Below are 6,000 nucleotides of genomic sequence, written 5' to 3' on the forward strand. Positions count from 1 at the left end.
ACTGTACATGCCCAAGCCCACAAGGATTACATCTTAATAAAACATTTTTAAAATGAAAATTATTTATAGTCTTTTCATTGCATAAAGATATTGCATACTGTTATAAAATTTTGAGTTCTGTTCAAAGTCGGGAAAGGTATATAAGATGCATTCAAAGAGGAAAGTTTATATTTGCATGTAAAACAAAGATGCTTAAAAATGAATTGAAGTACCGTTCAAGACTTACTTAACTTTCCAAGAGAACTGGATAAATAAATAAATAAATAAATAAATAAATAAATAAATAAATAAAAAATAATTATTTCTTTTTTTTTTTTAAAAAAAAAAAGGTTTATTAGAAAAAATCCTACAAAGAAGGTACTTGGACTGATGTATATTACATTTTCTTCTTTTTTTTTTTTTTTCACTGTGTGGATAGTAAATTCACTACCGTCTCTCTGTAATAATTGCTCCCTTGCCTGTAACTGATTCAGTTAACACTGTCAGTTTTGACAGTTTTAAATGAAAATGTTATTCATCTCATTTTTAAAAGACTAAATTTTGTAACCTAATATTAGTTACCTCATTTAACTTCTATGAGTATTCTGTATAGAACAATACCTCTACAGTAAAACAGGATGTGACTTACTTTTTTATTTTTTTCTTTTTAGTTAGGTGACATAGCCTTAGGAAGGAAAAGATACTGATGATTTTGGTGAGGGAGACGGATATATTTAAAGTGTTAATGTACACATGCACTAAACTATTCTTTAACTGTCTCAACCAGAATTTTCTGAAACATCAGCTGTGCTTAGATTAGAACATGTGGATGTCAAAACAATGAACAGAAGCAAGTGAAACATGTGATTGTGTCACACATATATTAACCTTTATCTCTCTTCTATTGTATACTCATTTTCCGCCCTTTATTTTTATGAGCTGTCTGTGTTATTCTCTGATTTAACAGCATTTAATAAATACTTTTAAATGATATTTTCATTCTAAAAACAATTATTTAATGATTGGTTCCTTGATTTCTGTCATCTGTTGTTAGAACATCTGTGAATATCAGAACTGCAAACACAGCTGCCACTACATTCATTTTAAGCCTTTGCTTTGCTTATGTATACAGTCATTTCATTTACTGTATTGTTCTTAGTATTCACATACCTGTTTTAATCAGCCTAGGGGAGAGAGGGAAGCGTTCCTTCTTTAATTGCCTGCTTACAATACTTGCTCATATTCAGTACAATGAACTTAATAACTAAGCTGAGGTAACAGGTGGGAGCAAAAGCTTCAGGTTGGGAATGGAGAGTACCTCAGTATATTTTTGGGTACTGATGTTACATCTATTGTGGAGTGTAATTAAACTCTGCCAGCAGAATTTTAGGAATGCCTATTCATGTATGTTTTTCCATGCACACAGATGTACACATGAATATGTATTTCCACCAGTAATCCTTTCTTATGTGTGTGTGAGATAGAGAACGTGTTCTCAAATTGCACTCAAAATGGCAGTGAAAGTGCTATTGTTGTCAAGTGTTATTATAACTACCAAAATCAATTAAGTTTATGGCAGAAATCTGGGCAGAGAGCCACACTCATTATTATACATTGCTGCTAATTTTAAAACTGTCATTTGTCCTTTAACAGTCTTTGAAATATGCTGTCTCTAGGAAAGATGGTTGCAAGTCATCTTCTTTGCTGTATATGCAGTAGCATTTCAACACAGGGAGCAGCATGTAGAAGACTTACCTTACTTTCATCTAAATCAATCAGCTTCTTGTACTTTTTTAGCCTTAAAACTAAAGGTAGAGCAGTTTGTGAATGATATTACCTGAAAGAACAATATACACATTCCCTAAAAGTAAAGAGTCCAGCTTGAAGCTGCAGAGATCTGAAGGTACAGTTTCAGTAAAAAGCCCTTATGCAGCACAGTAAAGCATAAGGAGTAAGCTGTCTCTTATAGCCAACTTCTGGAACATGCAGGGTGCATTTACAAAGGCATGCAAACAGGTGAAGACTGAAATTGTAGATGCTGTTCGTAATTTCTACCTCTATTTATATACCTACAAAGCCACTGTTGTGCAAAAGCATATTAATACTTTGCTTCTTCTCTCTTTTATGTGTTCAACAGCTGTTGAATGGAGAAAGGTCTTTCCTCCTAGTACCAGCCAAACCAGCAGCACAACAAAGCAGAAGTGTGAAGCATCCTACCACATGGAATCATTTTGTCTAACTAAACCTGGTATTGTATGAAAAAAACCAAAACAAAACAAAACTGGACACCTTAACACCAGTCTTATTTTAACCACTGGGAAAACGTTAGTGAGCAAGAGGCATTATATACGGAAAGAAGAGCAGAAGTAATCTGAAGAGAGAATGTAAAGAGAAGAGAAAAACTGTGAAAATACAAGATATCTTTTGTTGATAATGAGCAGCCGTGAAAACATAGAAAAGACATTCACAGAATATAAAGAAGAAAAATAATCTTAAAAATTATTTATTATTAATATTTTTGGAATTTTGTAGATTTTCCAACTGTGAATTCATCATAGGTCAAACTGTTTAATTATAACATATGTGTCCATATACTTAAGTAAATAAGTAGCTAGATGAATTTATGTGTGTCTGTGCTTGTGTACATCTGTTTATAAAATGTTTGTCTATGTACCTATTTTTTTGTTTCACTGATTGGATTGGCAATCATATTTCTTCTAATCTGTGTGAAACTCTATTTACAAGCCTGACTAGCAAAAAAAAAAAACAAAAAAAAAAAAACTATAATTTTGTTGGTTTTCATTTAGATGTTGTCAACCATAGAATCACAGAATGGCTTGGGTTGGACAAGACCTTCAAGCCCATCTAGTCTCAGCACCCTGATGTGGACAGGACTGCAACCCACTAGATCAGGCTGTCCAGGGCATCATCCAGCCTGGCCTTAAACATCTCCAGGGTTTGGGAATACACAGCTTCTCTGGGCAGTGTGTTCCAGCACCTCACTACCTTCTACATGGTGAGGTTTAGCTTAAAATCATTCCTCTTTGTCCTATCACGATCTGCCTGTGTAAAAATCAGTCAATGGTTTATAGAAGCAGGCTCATTCTTGCTGCATTTTTCTTGCCCTCAGTTCTTTGAGCAATCTGATATCCACTGAGTGTTCAATTTTACTGAATTATGTTATTCAACATGCTGAAACAAGGAACTCAACTGAGATGACCAAAGATATTTTTACTGTTGATGTACAAGCTGCTGATAGTGAGTCCACATGAGTTCCACTATATACGGGAAATGGCTAAGGAATAATGTCAGATATTTGACTCACGTGCAATGCCATTTGACAGATCACAGGTCTACTCATATGTTCATCTTGAATTCACAGAGGAAACAAAAGGCCATAGCATAAATACATGATGGGGTACAACCATGAAATAAAAGCCAATCCAATTGCTCTTTCTTAACAAACCATCTTTATTGTACCAAAGGAATTAGAAAAAACTGTAACTTATAACAGATTTTTTTTATCCCAGGTCACACAGCACTGAGTTTCTTAGGATGTTGCTTTCTTTTCTTTCTCTTAATACCTTTTAACCGTTCTCTTTCCCCTCATATTTTTGCTTTTATTTACATAGTTTTGCCTTGTGTTTTAGCATACTGAACCATTTGTCTGCTGTTTTAGGCCTTTAGGCTCCTCTAGGAATCAGTAATCAGTGTAAGTGGAGATATTTTGTGATCATTTTCACTTTCAGCACAAAAAAATGTGATGAAACTGGGGTAATTTTTCACAATAGAAACATTTTCTTAAGAACCTGGTCTTGGTGTTCGGGCTAGATTAAGTTATCATAGATTCATGGTAAGGTGTGGGTTGCAAGGGGCCTTGAAGATCACCTGGTTCCAGTACCCATGCACCCAGTTTCAGCACCTGATTCCTGCATTCAGTCTGTCCTGCTCATCATCCAACATGCCCTTCATTGAAAAAAAAAAAAAAAAAAAAAAAAAAGTTCTCATGTATATTCAGAATAGATTTAAATGGGCTTCAACCAAATTTTACATGCAAACACAGCTGCTTCTTAGGGATATTTGCAATGTCTATCTTCATAGTGGCTTTAATAATTATTATAATAATTTATATTTCAACATTCTTGTAACATCTTATATCTGAAGTCCTGAAGTGTAAAATGAATACCTAAAGCTCAAAGGAAGATAATTAAATAGTTATAGGACATTTCCAAAGGAAACATAGATGGCAAGTCTACATTAATATTTTATTTGGTTCAAAATAGATTTTTGATATGGGATTTCCAAGTCCTCAGCTGAAGTTCTGTAATCCGCACACTACTGTTTTGTAGCATATGGTTAAGAAACACTTAAAATAAAACTGAACAGAAAGAATTACAGAATCATGCCATACTTAATGTTGGAAAAGACCTCTAAAATTATCAGATCCAATAGTCAACCCATCATAACCACTCTCACTAAACTGCATGTCTTTGTGTCACAAATACATGTTTATTGAACACTTCCAGGAGTGGTGACTCCACCACTTCCTGGAAAGCCTGTTCCAAAGGCTAACAACTCTTTCTTAGAATAATATTTTTCCTAATATCCAACATGAATTTCCCGTAGCACCAAAACAAGGTCATTACCACCAGTCCTATTTCTAGTTACCTGGAAGAAGAGGCACACCTTGATATAACCTACTTTAAGTGAGTTATAGAGAGTGATAAAGTCTACCCTGAGCCTTCCCTGCTCTATTCTAAACAATCTCAGTTCCATCAGCTACTTCTCATTAGATTTCTGCTCCAGACCCTTCACCAGTTTGGCTGCCCTTCTTCAGACACACACTTCAGTGTCTTTCTTGTAGTAACGGGGCCCAAAACTGAACACAGTATTTGAACACCAAACTGAGAACATGGTGTGGCCTCACCAGTGCCAAGTACTAGGAGAAAATCACCACCCTAGTTCTGCTGACTTCTCTATTTCTGATGAGCCCAGGATGTCATCACCATTGGCCACCTGAGCACATTGCTAGCTCATGTTGAGCAGATTGTCAGATAACATCCCCAGAAATTTTTGTGCTGTGTGGCTTTCTAGCCACACTGCTCATAGCTTGTGGCAGTGCATGGGATTGTTGTAACAGAAATGCAGGACCCAGAATTCTTGAAGCACATCTTTTTTTCCAATACAATAGTGCAAATTTAGCCCGCAAGACCAGAACACTACTAGTCAGAAGCAAAAATTTCCTGGTAGGTTTCTTATAGATATTAGATGATCAGGACCAGTCCTTTTCCTCTGTGGATTTGCTATTGTCATCACAATCACACTGTAACATCACTGTATCAATAATTGAAGTCACATAAGTCTGTGGACACTATGGTTATTTTATTCTCTTGTAATCGTAGAGCTAATATGCTTCTATAAATACGTTTCATGTCACATATAAATTTGGTAATTTTCATAATCAATTATACAAGTTATCATTTTGAACTTAGAAATTGAATAGGTCATTTTTAGAGCTGCCATATGAATCTCCAATTCTTTGGATAAACCATGCTTTTCCAGTAGGGCAACTGATCCTTTACAGAGTTTTCATCATATTGTCAAATTCTCAGACCCACAGACAGCACATGGCTTTTTTTTTTTTTTTTTTTTTTTTTTTTTGGCAAAGAGTGATATTGAAAAGTTAGAAATATGAAAACACTGTTGGTTAAAATGAATTATAGATGAGGAGTCTAAGTATTGTTCTCACCCTTCAGATCATTTTAACATTTGCATATAATGTGGAAAATATTTCTGTACATCATCAGGGAAAGTCAACAGCTGTGAGCAACATAATTAACAAATAAAACCAAAATGGTTGGATTTATCAAACAAAACCATTACAAAGTATTAATTAACCAAAAAAAAAAAAAAAGAAAGAAAGAGAGAGAGAAAGAAAGGAAAGAGAGAAAGAAAGAAAGAAAGAAAGAAAGAAAGAAAGAAAGAAAGAAAGAAAGAAAGAAAGAAAGAAAGAAAGAAAGA

Source organism: Coturnix japonica, chromosome Z, assembly GCF_001577835.2.
Source record: "Coturnix japonica isolate 7356 chromosome Z, Coturnix japonica 2.1, whole genome shotgun sequence".
In the NCBI taxonomy this organism is placed as follows: Eukaryota; Metazoa; Chordata; class Aves; order Galliformes; family Phasianidae; genus Coturnix; species Coturnix japonica.